Source organism: Onychomys torridus, chromosome 2 (genome assembly GCF_903995425.1).
Source record: "Onychomys torridus chromosome 2, mOncTor1.1, whole genome shotgun sequence".
Taxonomy (NCBI): domain Eukaryota; kingdom Metazoa; phylum Chordata; class Mammalia; order Rodentia; family Cricetidae; genus Onychomys; species Onychomys torridus.
In genome coordinates, this window is record NC_050444.1 from 30,146,217 (window position 1) to 30,167,205 (window position 20,989).

General features: G+C 38.3%; 1 pseudogene; it reads left to right on the forward strand.

Annotated features, from left to right (window-relative positions):
- The first annotated feature begins 5,381 nt into the window (after window positions 1–5,381).
- On the forward strand, window positions 5,382–8,785 carry LOC118577831 (annotated as a pseudogene).
- The last annotated feature ends 12,204 nt before the right edge of the window (window positions 8,786–20,989 follow it).

Here is a 20,989-nt window from a genome sequence, read left to right on the forward strand (position 1 = left end):
GACATGGAACTGTATTGTTGTTTATAACAAAAAAGATGATACAAATAAGGAATTCTAAATTTAGCAAATTTGAACATATCATCATTGTGTGTTATAAATTTCAGAAATAAACTGAATTTAAACATCACACTGCAAAATATTGGGTGCTTTTCCTTCACATCTTATTTGCAAAGTGATTGAGAAGATGAGCAAATTGTTGAGCAGATGCAATGTGAGAAAACATTGCCTCTGAGCCACATGTTGATACTGAAGTAAAGATAGTAGCTAATATGCCTGAGCTCGCACTGTGAGCTTAGCTTATATGGATTTTCTCAACGTTAATTCTCACAGGATCTTGAGGTCTGTTACTGAAATATATTGTATTGAAAATAAGGAATTTAAAAAGTAAATCCACAAAGACTAAAATAAATATTATTAAAATAAGGTGGGACATAAATAGCAAAGTTTGCTGTTGAATGGCTCTACAGGTAAGGTGCTTTTCACCAAAGCTCATGACCTCATTTCAATCCCTGGAATCCACACAGAAAGAGGAGAGAATAGACTATTTTAAGTTGTCCTCTAGCCTCACACACAGTAGTATGCATGCATGTTAACACACACACACACACACACACACACACACACACACACACACACACTAGATAGATAGATAAATAGATAGACAGACAGATAGATGATAGATAGATAGATAGAGATAGATAGATAGATAGATAGACAGATAGACAGACAGATAGACAGACAGACAGACAGACAGACAGATAGATAGATAGATAGATGGATGAAAGGAGTAAAAGCAAAATTTAAAAAAAATCTGTGATCAGTTTTTTATTTTGTTCAGTTTTTGCTGTTGTTTCTGTTGTACATATTAAAGAAAACCTTACATATATTGTGATATATATAATATATTTATGCGTATGTATATCTATATCAGAAGATTAGAATAACAAATATGTTCTAAACTTATCTTAACTGAAAATAAGTAATTTATGAAAGTGGTAATTCATAAAAGATCAATCTCAAATAACTCATCAAAGGGGGAAGGACAAAGAGAAAGAACAAAGTGGTACTAGTAATTTGTTTAAAACTCATTGATACTATTTAAAAAATTACGTACAGGTGGAAAGGGGATGAACTTTTAAACCACTGCATGGAAGAAGACATGGTATGTACATGACTTTTAGCATTTTAGTGATACAAGGCAGCAATGACAGTGAGTACAACATGAGATAAAGAGAAATGTATTTGAACAAATAGATCCATATCTATTGCCCTACCCAAAACTCAAGTCCAAGTGGATCAAACACCTCAACATAAATCCTGCTACACTGAACCTGATGGAAGAGAAAGTAGGAAGTAGCCTTGAATGCATTGGCACAGGAGACCACTTCCTAAATACAACACCAGGAGCACAGACACTGAGAGCAACAATTAATAAATGGGACCTTCTGAAACCGAAGAGCTTCTGTAAGGCAAAGGATACTGTCAACAGAACAAAACAGCAGCCAACAGAATGGGGAAAGATCTTTGCCAACCCCACATCTGACAGAGGGCTGATCTCCAAAATACATAAAGAACTCAAGAAGGTAGACATCAAAATACCAAATAATTCAATTTAAAAACAGAGTGCTTATCTAAACAAAGAATTCTCAATAGGAGAATTGCAAATGGCCCAGATACACTTAAAGAATTCTTCAACAACCTTAGCCATCAGGGAAATGTATATCAACACAACTTTGAGATACCATCTTACACCTGTCAGAATGACGAAGATCAAAAATACAAATGCAGCTTATGTTGGAGAGGATGTGGAGTAAGGAAAACACTCCTTCACTGCTGGTAGTAGTTCAAACTTGTACAGTAACTTTGGAAATTGATATGGCAGTTTCTCTGAAAACTGTGAATCAATCTACCTATCCCAAGACCTAGCTATACCAATCTTGGCCATATACACAAAGGATGTTCAATCATACCACAGGGACACTTACTTAACAATGTTCATAGCAATGTTATTTGTAATAGCCAGAACCTGTAAACAAAATAGTTGTCCCTCAAACAAAGAATTGATAAAGAAAATATGGTACATTTACACAATGGAGTATTACTCTGCTGTTAAAAACAATGATACCATGAAATTTGCAGACAATGGATAGAACTAAAAAAAAAAAAAAAAAAAAAAAAAATCATTTTGAGTAAGGTAACCCAAACCCAGAAAGACAAACATGTTATGTACTCACTCAAAAGTAGATATTTCTTATGGCCCACAAGAATATATCATAGAGATTCAGCTGTATATTAAAGCTGAACTTTGACCAGCCAAGGGTCTGTCAAAAGGCAAAGCCATTTATTATACATATTTGGTGTTAGCCAGCCTTTAATATTCCAGCTGTCTTCTGCTATGAAATCCTTGTGTGCCCAGACCAATTGGTAAACAGTTCAGCTCCCTAGATCTGCTGAGCCTACTAAATTACTAACTGCCCTGCTGAGTTTAGCTGGAGGGAGACACTTAGTGTTGTTTCTTATGCTAATGAAGCTTAGGCCATCCCTTGGCCTTGAGGAGGCCTAGAAGTTCTCCAGAGCATTTTGACCGAGAACAAAAGAAGTTTTTACATATCAAGGTGAGAGGTAAAACAACATTCCCAGGAGGCAGGGAACCATGTGCCCAGGGAAAGAAAAGGCAAGGTTTTTTGGTAGACAAGGACAGAATAGCTTGGCCAGAGAAAAGAGAGGGTGACAGTGGTTCTGCAGAGGGTAAACAGATCTCAGGTAGAGTGTTCTGAGTGCCAGGAGTAGAAAGCAGCAGAGATGGAGAAAGAGGATACAGAGGGTGAAGATGAAGATGAAAGCATAGGAGTTTAGTAATTAGCAGAGCTATGAGCTAGGGAGCTGGACAGAACTGTAGTTATGGGGACAGGGTTTCATCCCAGAGAAATAAAGTAGATTAGTAGATTGATAAAGAGGGCTTGGTTATCTATATTTAGTCTTGTCCTGAAGGCCTAATAGAGCTATGGCTGAATGGATGTAATTTTGTCTTAGAGGAATAAAGTTAACAGGCATAAGAACATAGTGTACGTAGATTTTTTTCCCCTCAGATATCACACCCCTGGCTTAGCTGAGCCCCTGGGCCCTGGGTACTTCATAGATATTAGCTGTAAAGTAAAGTAAAGCATGTTACACCCCACAGCCTCCGAGAGGCTAGGTAACAAGGAGGGCTCTAAAGGAGATGGGGAATGATGGATTACCCTGGAAAGGGAAATAGAAGAGATCTCCTGGGTAAACTTAGGGAGGTGTGAGTGGGGGTGGAATATGAGGGATCCCATTGGGCTGGTTGGTGGATGAACAGATTTGGAGAGTAATGAAAGAGATGTCTTGATAAGGAGGGTATTTCAGTGTCATGGAAAAACCTGGTAAAAGGGAAACTCCCAGGAATCCACAAGGATGCTAAGACTTCTAGCAATAGTGGAGAGGATGCCTGAACTAGCTTTCTCCTATAATCAGATTTGTGACTACCTTGATTGTCATCAGAGAGCCTTCACCCAGTAACTGACGCATTGGGCTGAGCTCCAGGAATCCTGTTGGAGAGAGGAAGGATTATATGAGCCAGGGGAGAAAAGTCATCCCAAGGAAACCCACAGAAACCACTAACCTGGGCTCATAGGAGCTCACAGTCTCTAGACATACAGCTAGGGAGCCTGCATGGAACAGACCTCAGCCCTCTGCATATGTGTGTGACAGTTGTGTGGCTTGGTCTATTTGTGAAACTCCTAGTGGTGGGATCAGGGCCTGTCCCTAACGCTTGAGCTGGCTTTTGGGATCCTCTTACTGAGTTGCCTCACCTAGCCTTAATACAAGGGGAGGAACTTAGTCCTATCTCAACTTGACTCGCCATGCTTTGTTGACACCCATAGGAGGCCTGGTCCTTTTTGAACAGAAACAACCAAAGAGTGGAAGAGGGGCCAGAGGAGGTGTGGGGAGGGGAGAACACCAGGAGAGGAGGGAAGGGAAACTGGGATCGGGATGTAAAATAAATGAAAAAACTTTAATTAATAAAATATGAAAAAAGAAGTGAGGTGGGGAATAGAACACTGTGGGTTTTGCTAAGCCGTGATTGGCCCATTGCATGTGACATCAAAAGGAGTCATTGTGAGGTATGCTGGATGCCAGTCCATATAAGGCCCTACCTGGGGCTGTGTTTTGTCCTTAGAGTTTGTTGGTGAGTGAACAGTTGGACTCAGTCAGTTCTCATAGACTTGGACTTTCCTAACCAATTGGATCTTGAAAAAGTAAGTTTCCCGGGTTTTCTGTTTGGCTTTTGGTATTTGGTATTTATTGATTTGTTGACAATATTTGTTTTTGTTTTAAAATTTGGCTATATTTCTATTTCTTCACTGACTGAGATTCCGTACTTTTTCAAACTCATTTCTTTGTTATTGTTAGCTGTGTTCTGGTTTATTTTATATTTTGGTGGTATGTACATACACAATGAGGAATTTGATCAGAACTACACAGTCCTCCTGTAGTGCACTGTGGTAATAGTTACCTGCTCCATGTCACTTCCCTGCCCATGTCATGTGACTAATACTTCCCAATATACAAAAATGGATCCCCTTCTCTGAAAATCACCTGAGGTGGACAAAAATGAGTGTTTTGGTATTTGTAGAACTGGATTGTGGTAGTGGAACTTTCTCTAGTTCCATGTTTGTCCCTGGCAGTGGCATTTCATTCCTTTCCATGCATAACTGTGCTCCCTTGATGTGTGTGTGTGTGTGTGTGTGTGTGTGTGTGTGTGTGTGTGTGTGCGCGCTATGCTCTTTGTCAACTTGTGTGTGTGGATTGATTCTTATGCTCCTAGCAAAGGCATCCTGATCATCAAGGATGGTCTTTCAAATGTGTCTATGAAGTGTCTAGGATTTTCTCATCTTCAAGGACACTGCCAGATACTTCTCTCTTTTCAAGGTGTCTTTACTTGGTTAGAGCTATATGAAAAGAATTTGCTTTATGAATATATTTGAAAGTATCCCTTCCATCAGTTTTCTGGACTGCTAGAATATTTGTGGATCATTGACAATATTTCCTTAGGTTGCTGGATTCATCAGTGAATTTCCCTGGTAACAAGACATTATTGACCCATTGGTTCTTTCAGATCATGTTGTCTAGTTTTATTATTTGGACTTTTAAGTTTTCCACTGATTTTTTTTTTTCATTTAAAAATATTTATTCATTCTTAACTATGTATTAAGATTTTCACAAAAAAGTCCCAATAAATCAATCCTGTGTTAACAGAACCTACTCTAAATCTATGGGGTCATAGACAATTAAATACTGATCTCTTTATTTCTCCTTTTTTTTATTAGTTTGTTTCTTTAGTCTCGAGTGAGGTAAAGATGGGAGGTTGTAAAGGGACAGTGATGCTAGGCGAGATCCTCCTTCCAGGCAAAAGGACTTTAGTAATGATGGCCAATCAGTTGGAGTCTGAAGCAGACAGTTTTATTCCCGCCAGACCAAGTATGTCTCCATGGACTTCAAGGATTCAGAGAGAAGGGGAGGTCCTGAACCACCAGGCTGTGGGCTTGGTTTATATGAGACCTGTGCTACATGCAGAGGAAGGGTCTGGAATTGAGGCTACTTCCAGGGGTCATTGTTTCTCTGGTGGGGGTGAGTGGGAGAGACAGTCAATGTGTGACTATGTGACAGCAATGAATCTGCCTTGACTTCCAAGTGATACTGGCAGAGTAGTGATGGGTAGCAGCCCTCCTTGCTAAGCCCATGTATATTGGTCACTATCATGTTGTGATAAAAGTTCATAGACATGGAATCTTTAAAGAGAGCATATCTGGCTTATTTTTGGAGGGATTAGAGCCCATGGTGGTGGGGCAGAGGTGTGACACTAGCTGGAATCCTGAAGGTAAAAGCAGGACACTGAGAGTGCCACATCCTCAAACTCAAGCAGGAAGTCAAGAGAGGAAATGAAGACTATGATTGCTCATCTCAAAGACAGTCTCAGTGATTGACCTCTGCCACGAAGGCTCCACCATATAAAATTCCCTAAACTGTACCACTGATTATCAAATGTGTGCCCATGTGTTCAAATGCCCAGTTTGTATTAGACATTTATAATTCAAAGTACCACAGAGGTTTTGTTAAATGTATGACAGATGTGTTGAGCACTTGCTTTCTAGTTTGGGAGTTTGTGGAACATGTGGAAGTGGGGCTAGCTAGTGGAAATGTGTCATTGGGGGACAGAGAACTTCAAATGCAGTGTCACAAGCCACCTAACTACCAGTTCTATAGGGAACAAGGTGCTCCCACCATCATGGCTTCAGTGTCTATTGAAAGTCTGTGCACAAATAAACCCTTTCTCCCTAGATTTGATTCTGGTCTGAGATTTGGTCAGATGTGAGAAAAATACTCAAGGCACTAGTTGTGGTACAGACCCTGAGCAAAACCACTGTCAGTTCTGGAAAGCCACGATTGGCTGGTTGCTTGTGGTGATATCACAAGGAGGCATTATGAAGAATGTGAGCAATGAGTCCATCTTAGGCACTGCCTGCATTGGGTTCCTGTCTTGTGTCTTGGAGTAGATGTCAGTTGCCTATATAGCAGTTGGACTTAAATTTGGCTCTTATAAACTAGAAATCTCCAATCTACTGGACCTTGCTAGAGTGAGTTTGTTTCCAGTTTGTTGGTTTTGCTTTCAGGGGTTAAGATTTACTGTTTCATGTTTATATTTATATTATGGGTTTACATTCTAAGTTTGATTTGTGAATGTCTTATCTTTTTCTTCATTATTACTCAATTGCTTATTTGAAAACTTATTTAAACTTTTTTTTAAAATTCAGTTTCAGTTTTCTTCCATTAGAATGTGTGTTAGAACATGTTTAATTTCATAATATTCCCATACATGCCTCTACAGCACTTTGGTCAGCCTCTTCTGCTCTATTTCACTTCCTCCACTCCATTCTGTGACTAATACTCTTCCTTATATAAATGCTAAGCCGCCTTGTTCATATCCACAGGAGAAGAAAATGTCATATTTCTGTTCATGGAATTGGTTTGTTTTATATGATATTATCTCTAGTTCTAGTGACTTTCAATATAGTAGAACAGTTCAGGGGTCACTGTGTCTGAATATGGACTCTTCCCCATAATCTCAATATGTGCTACTCTACTATTCAGTTTGTTTATGTCAGTTATCTTCTGGATTTTTTAAAATATTTCTATGGACTTACAAGACATCATTGGGTTGCTTGGTATATCTGATTTCAAGACACAGAAATCATAGCTATAAACTTCTGTCCTAAAACTACATTTTTTTCACTGTGTATCCCTGAAATTATCCATAAAATACAGTGGGTGGAATTGAGCTGAACATCAAGTCCAGCCCCAGGGAAAAGGACGTCCTTGAAAAGGATTTTAGGATCTTATTATCTCTAGGCTGTGGTCCATTTGGGGGAGGTGATGATTGCCTACCACCTTCCCACACATGCACAGATGGCTGGCAAGATCCTTGAAAAACACCACAGTGCTCTGGCTCACATCATCTCTGAAGTAAACATCCTTCAATCTTTGGAATACAGAAATATAGTTCAGTTTTTCCATGTCATTGACACTCTGACAACAAGTTATGTGGTCATGGAGTATGTTGCAGAAAAAGATATTCCTCAGGGAAATAGGCTATCTAAAGGAGGAGGCAAGACCTATATTCCAGCAGGTCACATCAGTGGTACACTTATTGCACATTGTTGTATCAAATTAAAGAAGATCTTTAGTGACAGAGCTGGTAAAGTCTAGCTTTGTGACTTTGGTATGGCAACTCAGCTTACTGAGGGGAAGATGTTGAAGGAGGTCTGTGGATCCTTGTTCTATTGGGACCCAGAGATCTTGGCAGGGATGGACTGGCAGGTACTATGTGGAGTTTGGGCACCATCCTGTATGTCCTGGACCCAGTGTGTTGGAGCCCATTTTTAGGTTTTCTATTAGCTTTAACCAGCAGGTCTGCATAAGGAGGATGGTTGGACCATGAGCCTGACTACAGGTGTCTGGGATGGTCTGCATTTGGCTGTCCAGGGGGGAGGTTTTTTGCTCCACCCCTTGGCATTCCTTTAAATACCCTGGGGCAGAGACAGTTGGGACCAGTGGATTAGGATGCAGGCAAACTCAAAGCTATCGTATATTTTCTTTTTCTCTCCCCTCTATCCTTCTCACTAGTATATCCTGCTGCTTCTATTCAAGAGTACTCTTGGGAAATGTGGGGGTGAGGGATGGCCCCACAACAACAGGGCACTTTACCTATATATGGAAACTACCCTTGATGGTATGTACAGGCTCATCACCAAAACAATATGTCCCATTCCCTAACATTTGTCAAAATCCTGTCACATCATCATTGCATAATTACTCATGGTCCACATCTCGTACAGGCTAACAATATGCCAGCTTGTGGAACAACCTTGGCTAGGCCACATACACAAACACGTACCATCTGCCACTAAGGAAATCCTTCCCAGGGTCATAGAGACTATGTGTACCATTGGCTATACCTGTGAAGAGACTGTGTCACCCCTAAAACACAGGCAACCAAATAACATCAACCATAAACATCCCTAAGTACCAACTGAGCTGCGGTGATATCTATCAGCAGGATGAGAAGCCCTGGGCCAATGTGATCCCTGCAGATCCACTTAGCTTCCCACTCCCCTTGAAAAAGAGAGCTAGAGAACCAGCCTTTCACTTACATGAGAAGGGTGTAGGGAAAAAAAAGGCAAGGGATTTAGAAGCTATACCATGATCAATATGCCTTGAGGTGATGCCCTTTTCAGATATCACAGTCCCAGAAGGAGACTCACTGACAGCTGACATCATCAACCCCACTACAAGGGACATTGTAGTCAACTCGAATTCAGTGGCTAGTCTCGCTGGTGATCTCTTCTCCAATGAGCCAGTCTTGGATAGAATACCCACTGGGTTTGTGAACATGAGCTTCACAGATGAGCCATCCACAGAGTCTGACATACTTAGTGACAAACTCCAGGTTTGACCCATAATCTCTGGATCCAGGCCACTCAAGGGCTAGAAGCTGATGAGGAAGCGAATTTCTAGTGCACTGAGAGCACTGTGCTGTTGCCTGCCCACTCCACATGAGAAAATTGAAATGTCCTACTAGAATTCCAGCCCTGGTACAGAGTGCCTGCCACAGGAAGAAGCCAGGACAGAACCTCTTATTGCAGGGTCCCTGCAACCCAGGGTGACAGGCCCCTGCATCCATACTTCAGCTATTGGTTCTGAGCTGCCAGTTTGCTTCTCCTTTAGCTTATTCCTGCGCCGACACAGCTTGCCAGACCCAGAGGTGGACATAAGATACATGCATCACTCCAGTGAGGCTCTACCTCCCCAGTTTCCATTGAGCTTATAGGACCAGTGCCCACGGGGGTCTAAAACAGCTGCCTCTGCAACCAGGAACTATTTTATGCCTACCTCATGATAATCATCATCTTGATCACTTTATCTTCCCCACCTCAGTTTATGACTGTCTCGTGGAAAGAATTGTCTTCCTTCTTCCAGGGCTCCCATGTTTCCAACCATCTTATGATATAACTTCTTTGCATCATGTTTCCCATCTCACAAAGGGATTTACAAACTTCATTTGATTGGATTTAACTTTGTTCTGCTCCAATGTGGTGAGGGCACCTTCCATGTAGTGTTCAGCTCTCTTAGTCATAGAGGTCTGCCTACATGACAGGAAATCCAAGGACTTCATCTATAAACATTATCTACCTGATGATGCTCCCGATGACATTCCTGGAAATGTTCAAAATTGTGACTTCAGGAGCCCTGCAGGATGGTGTGAAAAGAGCTCATTTTCCTTGTCCAAAGGACATTTTGTGTCATGCTCTTGCAGATGACCTAAATTAAGTTGACAACCTTCATGTTGGGTGACTGACATCAACTTCATAAGATGTGTCTGCAAAAGAGCAGTGCCTGAGGCTACCAAGAACAGCACCTCCTATGCCATATGTTCTCATGAAGAATGAGGACATTTCTTTGGAGCCTCTGGAAAGGAGTCCCATGACCTCGAATCTGACTGAGAGGAGACAATGGATACAAGAGTGGAGTTTACGCTGCAGCTGAACCTCACTTCAAGGTCTGATGGGAGGTTTTTGTGTTTTGTTTTGTTTGATTGTTTTTATTTAATCTCTAAGAATATGTTTTTATTTGTCTGCCTTAGAAATATTTAATATGCTTAATTAAGATGAAAAAAGTAGCATATATATGACATTACCCTCTGCTGTTAAAGTTTCATGTAAATATTTGGATACTCAGATGTAACCATGAAAGCCTTACATGAAAAATAAATGCTAAATGAATAGCCAAAAAAATTAATTTTATAGGTCATTGCAAAGATCTAAGAATATCATCTGCAATCCATTTTCAAATAAAATTATAGACTGTGTATTGTTAAACTAAGTGTGGTTTACCATACCTATAAGGACAGCCCAACTAGGAAAGGCGACAGAGATAAAATAGGAGTGCAATGTTCTGTATCCTCTCCTCAATACAGACATATTGATTAGATCTTTTATCACTTCATTTTCCAAGATCATGTGTCTTATGAGTTTTGAGTTTTTCTTACTACTTCTCTAAAGAAGAAACACACACGGGAAACAACATTATTTACAACATATTCACATTAAAGCCAGGGTTCCTTCCACAGCTTAGCACAGTGAGTGTTATAGCCACGTGTCAGGAGCTGTGGGGTGGTATAAACTAAAACTAAGGAGGAAGACAACCCGTTCAAACTACCTTCCTCATCCCATAATCAAATGCAACTCATCCTGGGAAAAAAACGTCCTATTCACTCCTCAGTGCAAACGTGTCTTGCCTCTACAGCTAAAATATTTTGAAGATGGACAAACTTCACTTTATTCTATCCTTTCTAAAATCTATTCCTTTAATAGAGAACATTAAAATTTAAGATTCAAGAAGATAAAATTCTAATATTTAAAAACTTTAAAGTATTTTAAACAGTTGAAACATTCTTTGCCAAGTAGTAGAAAGTTATCATTCATTTATTCATATATGCATATCAGCCTTTGGTTTTCAGTTTACAAAAAGAATATTTTTACCAAATTATGATAAGAACTATATGGATTTTTCTAAGACATGAATGTTTTTGATACATGTTGCCCAAGAAAGTGAATTTATTATATTATATATTCTGTTTTGTTTGTTTTAATTTCTCAGAATTTAAACTGTTAGCAAAACCCACAAAGAGATTATAATATAACTAATTATAACTTTCTTTTCCATATTTTAATTGTTTCATTCCAAAGTATATGCATGGTTCATTCAATTAACTTCATTTCATGATTGGTACATTACACAGAATCACTGAGGCAGAAGAAGTTGTGTGAAAGGGGTGAGTGGGAGGAGTAACGGCAGAGTTCACAGTCCTTCTCCAGGCAGAGCAGTTACTATTTTATCCTTATAAAATGAGGCCAGCACTTCATTAATATTTTTCTTTATAAGCACAATTGGAAACCCAGAGTATTTGATACACTCTATATCTGAACTATGCAGTAACGAAGTGTCTAATTCACTCAGCTTCTCAGGGTGACAACTTGAATTTCCTTAATATATAGTTACTTTCTCAGAATTAAACAATTAATAAGCCAGCAGCTATGTGAATCATTAATTATTCATACTTACCATACCAATGAGCATTAATCAATTATAAAGAGATACAGAAATTAAGACCAAGAGAAAAAGCCAACCCTAGCCTTTTAATATTGAAGCTCTGCTAAGCCAGTTTTCTCAAACATATTTGGTTTGTATAATAACATCAATATGCACAGCTGTGCTTGCTGCTTGAGTTTCCAACAAAATAACCAGTTTGTGAGTACACACATGCTGTCAGCCAGTAACAAGCAATACTCATCACAATTCTGTAGTCTTTGACTTAAAGGGCTTATTAGGGTTCTTTCAAATGATTGTACTTTATCAAATATTTAGTATTCGCTCTCCCAGCTTTCCAAAGAATTTGAAGCACATTGAAAAGCATCTCTAGAATTCTTTCATAGTTTGAATACCAATAACTTCATACTAAAACATAAAATGATAATGATCCCCAAAGCCAAACATCCACCTGGAAAATAGCCCAAGTCCATCAGTTGTGACATGATGTCACTAACAGACACAGTTTCCCTAACAATTTGGAGCCTGGAATTATCAAATAAGAAGTTTATTCCAAATACATAACGTGCCTAGATTATGAAAATGCCTATTCTGATTGTTTTTTAGAAATCAGTCAGAAAGAAAGCTACATTTCTTAGGCTGTACTTTTACCAAGAGAAAAGTAGGAAAAGAAGAATTTATTGGTGGCAAATAGAAACTAAAATGAGAGGACTGTATTAATCACAGTACGGAAATTGAAATAGCCATTTACTTATAGCTGTCAATCAAATGTTACTGTCAGGTGTTACCTGGAAATAGGGTGGAAACAGTTCTTCAATTGATGCTCTTCAGAAATAACGAGCTTGTTTCTCAACCCCCAAGAATAGAGAAGGGTCATTAACAAGCACCACTGAGTGTCCCATCTCGTTTTTCAAAGCTGGGAGAAATGGGGAAGCTAGGTCGATAGTAAGAGAAATTAAAAACAAATGTGTTCTATTTTTCCTGGATCTTTAGTTATGAGTAGTTTTCTTTTCTGTGCCCTTGAGCATTCATAAGAGACAGGTACCTATTCCTTGAACTCATATTATATGTGGTTAGCTCAACAAGATAACCAAAAATGTATCTAAAAGATCCCAGTGAGGATTTGAAACAGTTTCCTCTCTGAGTGTGGTGGGAGCATATGGGTACTCAGGAAATCTATAACTCAGAAGATCTTATTCAGCAGGCAGGAGACTGCAAAACCCTGAAAACACATGTTCTGTCTTTGGCTAGAATGAGCTACATATGAATCCTGTTTCACAAAATTAGTCCACAGTGGAATTTATGAGTGTTTTTTATTTGTTTGTTTGGCTTTGTTTTTTGAGACAGGGTTTCTCTATGTAGCCTTAGCTGTCTTAAGACTTACTCTACAGACTAGGCTGGTCTTGAACTCACAGATATCATCCTGCCTCTACCATCCAAGAGCTAGGATTAAAGGTAAGCACTACTGCTACCTTCCTGGAGGTCAAATATCATACCAGCATTATGCTGAACACAGTGGGGAATGCAAAAAAAAAAAAAAAAAAAAAAAAATCAAATACACTGACTTTATTGCAAAGACCCTGCAACCAGTGGATAAATTCCTATTAGAATTCAATATTCTATAACAGGGTTGATTATATGCAATGTGAATGCTACATAAAAGTTCGACTGAAATGAAGACAGGAAGATTTTACCAATGACCACTGGAGCAGTCAGTCCTTGTTAGGACAGCAGACTCTCAAACGCTAAGAGAGACCCCCTGAGGCCGCCAAACCTTCAATTTAGCACACGTCGCTATCTTGAAACTTACATATAGATTCAAGTTTGAGAATTCCTGTCTTAGATGTTTTTGTAGAAAGGCTGATAGTTAAATCAGTTGCTCTCCTAGTGAGTAGGACAAAAGCCAAAGAACACAGGGAATTTTAGGCAGGTAATCAATATTAAAAAAAAAAAAAAAAAAAGTAAAAAGAAGCAGTAACTACCACGTGTCTTGGATCTGAGATAAGTTCTGGGTAGAGTTCAGTTTGTCAGTTGAGACAGAGAAGAAAATTCAAAGTGTGAGAAAAGTTACATCTTAAAATGGAGAAGAGGACCGAAAAAGAGCTGAAATTAGATGGAGGGCACTGTGTGAATGAAGGGTGATTTTGTAGTAAATGTTAGTCCCTGTACAGATGGTTTCCTCCATCAGAATCGAAAAATTCACCCTCTATCTCTGTGGTCAATACGCCAGTCCCTTAGTTAAACCTCTCTAAATTTGACTGCAAGAAAAGCAGCTTTGCTCCAGCAGAGCTCTGCCCCTTGTCCTGGAGGCGGCTGACTGTGGATGGCTGACTTTGGTCGGGTTACAGGACAGAGCCTCCAATGAGATCCTGAAGAACAAGCAGCCAGTCAGTGAACATGTGCCATGACACCCCCTCTTGGGCTCCCAGACAAGCTCAGTTCTGCTCATCTTAGTCTCAGTTTGTGTTTCTGTTGAACAATTTCTAATATATTTCCTACACACAAATCTTCTCAACCTAGTTTAAAAAACCCGACCCAATAATTTCTCAAAAGTTTAATTTTAGCCAAAAATATTATAATTAGTTCAACATCCAATATCATTCTGGTATTGTCAATTATTTTATCACTTGATAAATGTTTTTAAGCACCCAACTAATATACATATACACATATACATGTGCATGTTTTTAATAGGTTGGGTCTATGTTTCTACTTTTTCAAAACACCTACTGAGTTCAATACAAATTTGAGTGCATTAGAAAAATTTAATTCATAAGTTATAATGTAACAAATTCGTTTTTTCTGAAATGCATTTATACTTAAATTTCCTTGAAATTTATTTATATTTAAATATTCAATGAGGTTGGACTTGGGCATCATCCTCATCCACTCGTTCCAATTTCCCTGTTTCATCAAATGAAAAATAATTGGTATTCAATAAACGACAGCTGGCTTGATAAACAAGTAAATCACAACACTGAAGTGGTACATATATTTCATTAAGCACTTAGTATATTTAATCTTACCACTAGCTTCCAGAAACAGCATCAGGTATAAGAGGAGGCTAAACCCACACAGAAATGCACATTTTAAATATCAAACTTAGAGGTACACTTCAGACTTACTAAAATAAAACTAGAAACCCTATAGTCTTTCATTTCTTCTGAATTTTAACTATGCATGTATTTCTAACAAGCTCCCAAGGACTGCTGATACCCAATGCCCTTATTGCATTCAGTGAGGTGGGAGGAAGCTATGTTTTTATTCTTTTCTTTTTTATTATTATTAAGAAATTTTCTATTCATTTTACATACCAACCACAGATTTCTCTCTCCTCCCTCCTCCCAGCCTTTCCCCAAACCACGCCCCATTCCTACCTCCTCCAGGGCAAGATCTACCATGGGGAGTCAGCAGAGCCTGGTACATTCAGTTGAGGCAGGTTCAAGCCTCTCTGCCTTGCACCAATGCTGCACAAAGTGTTCCACCATAGGCACTGGGCTCCAAAAAGCTGGCTCATGCACCAGAGACAGGTCCCCCTGCCTGGGCCCCTTGCCTGTGTCCCCCTAAACAGTTCAAGCTAAACCACTGTCTCACCTATCCAGAGGGACTAGTTCAGTATCATGGGGGCTCCTCAGCTATTGGTCCACAGTTCATGAGTTTCCACTAGTTTGGCTGTGTCTGTACATTTTCCCATCATGATCTCGATGTCCCTTGCACATAGAATCCCTCCTCTCTTTCACTGATTGGACTCCTGGAACTGGTCCTGGTGCTCGGCCAGGGATCTCTGAATCTGGAAGCAATGGTTTTACAAACTCCTCAGGAAATTCTAATCTAATGTATGTTTGTTCAGACTATTTCAAGATTTTCTCTGGTTTTACTTCACCTAGTGATTCTGATTTAGCTGGGTCAGAGTAGAATCAGCATACTCGCTTTTATTTAATATGTAAACAGAATTATTACCCAAAATTATGATTGGGCTCACAAATCCACACCAATGGAATGGCAGAAGCTGGGGATACTGGTGCCTCAATCTCATCTATTTTTGGAAATCCTGCTCTATCACCCCAGGAACATAACAGAATCCATAGATGGTCCTGTTGTCAACGTTAGTGCCCAACATGGTGACAGCCTGAAAAATATAATAAGCACTATTTCCAAAGTTTTTTAAGAATTATGTATTAAAGATATTTGTATCACAAAAATGAAAGTAGAAGACATGACTCAAGTGCTGCCATGATTCATTAATGATATTTCCCAGGCTTTAACAAATCTTTGCCTTCTTGATTCCATACAGTCTCTATGCAGACAATTTATCATGTGTTGAGACTACCTTTTTAACTCCCTTCTAAAATTTACAGAACATGCAATGCTTTTACTGCTTTCCAATTCCCTTCTGAAATTATAACCTGGTTAATAAAAGTATTTTCTTGTACATACACATTTATCATTCTTTTGAACTGCAATCTACAACACTTCTCTGAAAGATGATAGTCACTTATCAAAATGAGTGGGAAATTTAGGACCTTTTAGCCACTTGTACATTGTCATCATTTTCAACATCAGATACTAGGCGGTAAAGCGCAAGAATTTCAGCTGAGGTCTTAGCCACTAGATGCCGCTGATGTGTCTAGAGGCCTAGGAAGTGAATTCTACAGAACTATAAAAGCTTACATCTTGGAAAATAAAATGCTGTTACTATGGTGACCAGCTGAGATTATGGATAATGAGAGTACCATGTTTTCCACTCTCTAAGGAGCTATTGTTCTCCACATATTGCTCTATGCTGAACATTACTGACCTTCAAAATGTATCAAAATCATTGGTTCTTTTCTTTCTGAAATAAAGGATATTTCATTCAGTACCTTTGTGTGAGTGAGCAGCTATGCACATCAGTTAATCACATACTCAAACACATACACAGTATGGAAACTATTATTCAATATAATTTTTCATATGTAGATACAGAAAATTGATCGATGTTCTCAACACTATATGATATCATAGTTTATACAACTTTATGTGATCTTGTATTATTTAAATTTTCCCTCTACCAAAATAAGAGAAATCAAGAAATCAGCTTCAAACCTATCCTCTCTATAATAACATTAAATATCTACCTAGGATTAGCTATAGACAAATATCTGTTTTCATTGAAAAGGGAATACCAGAGTTTTCCATTTCAGTTAGGGAAAACTTATGTTGTTTCTAAAGCTAGTAGCAGAGAAAAAAGCTATAGAGAAACAGAAATATTTTATATAAAACACTTAGAAAGCAGTGAAATGTGTTAAAAGGACAAATTATGTCATATTGTTTGTAATAAATATTGTTTTCACAAGAAATCTGGAAAATTAAGATTCATATTCACATGATTTAGAAAATTAATATAAAGGAAATGTTCAGTAGATATTGTGATGTTTTATAGGATCATCTTACAGAAATTATCCCCCCAAAATAATTGCCTGAACTTGTATAGCCCAAAGAACTAAAAATTAATTAATACTTCTCCAAATGCAAGCAAGGGAAGAATTAATGACCAGATTTTTCATGTCAAAATACTTTGTATAATATCTAATGAGTTGAAAGAGTAATAAATATGTCAGTCCTCATAATACATGATGGGTTTTCATTATTCTGTAACACTCTATGCAGGCACTCCTTTCAAAATCTATCATGATCTTTTAAAGCTAAAGTGAAGTTGATATTTCATCTCCTTGGGCCTCATCTCCAGTGGCATTAAGAGGGCCACAAAAATCACAAAACTAAGCATAGTCTTTTTTACCTGTAGTTATATATTTTAAAAACAAATAGAAGGTAGAGCTGACAAAAATACCTGGAAATAAATGTCAAAGATATTAGAATACTAGACATTAAAATGTATTAATACTGTATATGCATGTGTATGTGTACAAGATATATATGTAGGTGTGCATGTCATTGCACAATTGTGGAGGTCAGAAGTCAGAACTGTGTAGAGGGGAATCTCTCCTTCTACATTTAGGTGAGTTCCAGGAACCAAAGTCATATCACCAGGATTTCACAGAGAGCACTTTTACCTGCTGAGTAGTCTTGCCAACCACATGATACTAGACTTTTATTTGCTATTTTTTATTCCATTACGAGAAATTCTTAAAGTGCCTATTTATGGACACCCCAACCAAGCTAGCATGCTGCTGAGAATGAAATGGAAACCACCAAAGTTTGTTTTAATCCCATGGTATGTTATTCTCTCTAATACCTGGGACTGTAGTAACAAAACTAGGTTGCTCACAGCAATCAAAATGTATGGTTCCAGATGGTTGGAGTATAGAAGACTGAGAGCAAATCTCAAGAAGACCATGCTTTCTCTGAATCTTACCTGGGAATCTTTCCTCTCTCGCTCATTGCTGGAGCATTTCTGGCAATCTCTGACTCTTCTTGTCTTGTAGCTGAAAAACCCAACTCTCTGCCTTCATCAGATATGGTGTTCTTCTTATATGATTCCATCTTGTAAGAAGATCTTGTAAGGATACTAGTAACAGTGTATTGGGGATCTTCATATACTCTTCTTAACTAATGACATATGCAAAGAGAAATTTTCCCAATAAATCGTACTTTGAAATAATTCTAGTTATTGGTAGACAGGAGCAAATTCACAGCACACCAAACAATGCCAGGATGTGCTTGACAGAGCATCAAACCTTGTGAGTTGCTCCAGTTTCCTTTTCTTTTGACTTATAGGAGGATGTGGAATTAAAGTAGATATTAATTGTGCAGTTCTGACCTGCTCAAATAAATTGGAACCCATTGACTGAAAGGAGGGAAAGACTAGTGACCCCCAAAATATAGAGGTTTTCTCATGGTCTCCTGACAATCACTTGTCTTTGGGCACAAATGTACCTAGCCCATACAGAGACAAGATTCACAATAATATTTTTCCCAATGGCCATTGGAAACTACACATTACTGTTTATACATTGTCATAGGTACTATGAACAATTACTTTTGGACAATGTCTAATTTAATAATCCCAGGTTCATATTTTGCTAAGGAAAAATATAAAAACTTGTACTGTTCTCTTATGCTTTGTACAGTTGCATAAATGAGGAAATGAAAAGAATTTTGTGCCTTCATAAATCTTTAGATCAAATGTAAATATCTCCAGTGCATTAAACTACACTAAGGGTTTAGATGTATTTAACCACAGAAACTTTTTCTAACACTTAATAAAAATTCACAATAGATTCTCTTCCAACACTATGCCAAACAGAGGACACCAAAATGATGACTTGCCAAATTTTAGGCATCATGATTGCTCCAAGAATTACATAGTCTCCTGGACTTATGCTGAAACTGGGCTTCAGTGACAGTTAGACTGTAATCCAAATGACTATCTATCAAGCTTGCTCAAATGCTTCCTGGATATACGAAGTCCATTACATTAGAATTTAAAGAATAATTCAAAGGATATTGAAAAATGCAATTTTATAAATTACATATTGATTAGTTCTCCTAATATGGATGTGAACATAATTTTCTTTTGGTTTTCAAGGAAAGCACTGGATTGGCATTGTGTTGATATAAAGAGAGAACTTTGAAGTCAGCAGCCTCTTGGCAATAGCTAAATGTTTTTCTGAATCACAAATTAAACATGTTCAACATGAAAGCTATCACCTTCACTTTTTCCTTTTATTTATTTGTGTGATATTACTTTATCTTGATTCTATCATTTGTTTCTTTCAAATAGGCTCACAATCAGTCTTGTTTCATTTTACCATAGCATTCCTTATATAAGACTATTCATTTGCCTTTTCAATTTAAATCCATGATAATTTCTATCTATTCCTATTTTATTTAATTGAAAATAGATTTTAATACAATAAATTATGATTATGGTTTCTGCTCCCATAACTTCTCCAAGACCTCACCTCTACTTCTCTCTCCACCCAAATCCATGCCCTTTCTGGTTTGTTCTCTCTCTCTCTCTCTCTCATACAAATATACATTAAAAAATAATAATAAATTAAATTAGATAATATACAAACAAACAAACCAGAATAGTACAAAATAAACAGAAGAAGAATGTCTAAAGAGAAAGCTCAAAGAACACATATAGATCTGGAGACACACATTCACACACAGAGAAATCTCATATAAACAGGAAATCGGAAATCATTATATATATATTCAAATGACCTGCAAGGAAAAAATAAAGCCTTGAAAAAGCATTATGTACAAAGAAACTCCAAAATTGCCATTAAGTTCATTTTGCATTGGCCTTCTGCTGCTGGCCATGGGGCCAGGCCTTAAGAGTAGTTTGTAAACAGAATCTGGTGGACAAACCTTACTCTTCATTTGAGAGTGGTTATTATCAATTGGAGGTAGCTTCTGGGTTAGGGATGTGAGCTTGTGTCCACTTTCCTCTCAGGGCTGGGATCTCATCATTCCCAGATCTGTATAAGCCCCTCTGCATGCTGTCACAGTCTCTGAGAGTTCATATGCACACCACCCCTGATCTGTTTAGAAGCTATTTCCTTGGTGTCCTCCATCCCCTCTAGTTCTTAAAATACTTCTGCCACCCCTTCTGCAGGGTGCTCTGATCCCTGAGGGCAAAGAATTGATGGAACATCTCATTTAGAACTGAGTCTTTCAAGATTTATCACTCTCTGCCCATTTTCTAGTTGCAGTCTCTGTATTGGTTCCTGTCTATTGCAGGAGGAAGCTTCGACAATGGTGGCTGAGTGAGATACAGGTCTGTGGATAGAGGTGAATGTCTTTAGCAGTCTTTTTATTAGTACATTCCTTTCACAGAATAGCAGTATTTGTTTCTCCCCTAGGTCCCTTGCCAGACTAATCTAGGATTCTTGACCACCTGAATAGTGTTGGAGAAGGAGTCCATCAAATGGTGTGGGCCTTAAATTCAATGAGATATTGATTGAGTTGTCCCACAAGCTTTGTGCCATTATTGCACTAGCATATCTTGCATGCAGGTCACTATTGCAGACTGAAGAGTTTGTAGCTGGGTTGGTCTTTACCTCTCTCTTTTGGTAGCACACAGAGTGACTTCCTATTCCATAAACACTTGTCTGTAGGGATGAAGGCTCTAGACAGGCACTAGCTCAATGTTTAATGCATTGGGTAGGTGTTATATTTGCCAATAGGGCCATCAGTTTTGGGAGTGCAGCCAACACCATTGGTAATAACATAGGTTGTTTGGTTGGTTCCCATGGGGACACTGTAATGGACAACTTGATTAGATATAACCCATTTCTAGAACTGCCAGCTTCATTTCACAATGAGCAATATCCAGGTATGGTGCCATCCC